Source organism: Palaemon carinicauda, chromosome 37 (assembly GCF_036898095.1).
Source record: "Palaemon carinicauda isolate YSFRI2023 chromosome 37, ASM3689809v2, whole genome shotgun sequence".
NCBI classification, from domain to species: Eukaryota; Metazoa; Arthropoda; class Malacostraca; order Decapoda; family Palaemonidae; genus Palaemon; species Palaemon carinicauda.
The window spans coordinates 52696366-52698019 of record NC_090761.1 but is presented as its reverse complement, the minus strand read 5'-3'; the positions used below and the strand labels follow the sequence as shown (position 1 = coordinate 52698019).

General features: G+C 31.3%; 1 long non-coding RNA gene across 1 annotated transcript in view; it reads left to right on the top strand.

The window, feature by feature from the left end:
• LOC137629101 (uncharacterized) overlaps window positions 1-989 on the top strand; it is a 29691-nt gene extending 28702 nt beyond the window's left edge. Inside the window, exon 3 of the long non-coding RNA XR_011041446.1 lies at window positions 869-989. This is a non-coding gene — a long non-coding RNA (uncharacterized lncRNA). The remainder of the gene's footprint in view (window positions 1-868) is intronic.
• The last annotated feature ends 665 nt before the right edge of the window (window positions 990-1654 follow it).

Here is a 1654-nt window from a genome sequence, read left to right as displayed (position 1 = left end):
ACCTCGATTGACTGTATCATCCATATGTTATATGTCGATTTATCTGTACATTTCTTTTACGTCTTTGATGATAAATGTAATTACACCTCGACTGACTGTATCATCCATGTATCATATGTCGATTTATTTGTACATTTCTTTTACGTCTTCAATAATAAATGTAATTACACCTCCACTGACTGTATCATCCATGTGTCATATGTCGATTTATTTGTACATTTCTTTTACGTCTTTAATAATAAATGTAATTACACCTCCACTGACTGTATCATCCATGTGTCATATGTTGAGTTATTTGTACATTTCTTTTACGTCTTTAATAATAAATATAATTACACCTCGATTGGCTGTATCATCCATATGTTATATGTCGATTTATTTATACATTTCTTTCACGACTTTAATAATAAATGTAATTACACCTCGATTGACTGTATCATCCATATTATGTCGATTTATTTGGATATATCTTTTACGTCTTTAATAATAAATGTAATTACACCTCGACTGACTATCATCCATGTGTCATATGTCGATTTATTTGTACATTTCTCTGACGACTTTAATAAATGTAATTTCACCTCGATTAACTGTATCATCCATGTGTCATATGTTGATTTATTTGTACATTTCTCTGACGACTTTAATAAATGTAATTTCACCTCGATTAACTGTATCATCCATGTGTCATATGTCGATTTATTTGTACATTTCTCTGACGACTTTAATAAATGTAATTTCACCTCGATTAACTGTATCATCCATGTGTCATATGTTGATTTATTTGGACATTTCTTTTACGACTTTAATAATAAATGTATAATTACACTCTGACTGACTGTTCTCCTTTTTTTGCATGTCTTTGCAGTAGCGGTGGGGGGATGATGTAAGGTGCAAGGACGATATGCATCGTTATGTGGGTGTCCTTTTTGCCTTACTAGCTGCTCTACATATTCTTCAAGTCGACGCTGCCGGAAATATAGGTAAGTTGCTTACGTGAAGTACTTGGATACTTATGATTGGGTTGGATCTTGATTTATTAAGATTGTTTTTTTTTTTTATTAATTTTTTTTCTGGTAAAGATTTGTTTTATTGGCAGCAGATATTTTTTTTTTGGGGGGGGGAGGAAGGAAAGATTAAATAGAACAGTATAGTAGTTTTCGACGTTGACTGTGGATGAGTGACATTGCAGCCAAATTTGTTCTTTTCGTAAGACTATAGAACTTACAAAGTTTCAGGCGTTTGTATGTGTGTGTGTGTTTGCGCGCGCGCATTCGTGCGTGCATGCCAAGGTCACAGAAACATGGAATGTTCGGTTTCAAACACGCAATAAGAACATTTGAAGAATTAATAGAATTCTAAATGGTTTCGTCTGTTTCACAGCATTGTCTAGTGTGTCATGAAAATAGACAAAATGGCCATGATTCGCACACTGTTAGATGTTTTTCTAAGTTACTTTTGCATAGATATATAATTTGCACAGTATATATACCCGTAAATATCTATTTTTATATGAATTTACAATCATCAGCATTTATGATGTGCATTTTTTATATCTTTATTTTCATGAATATTGCTGTTATCTCTCGAAATTTCTATTACAGTATATATATATATATATATATATATATATATATATATATATATATATATA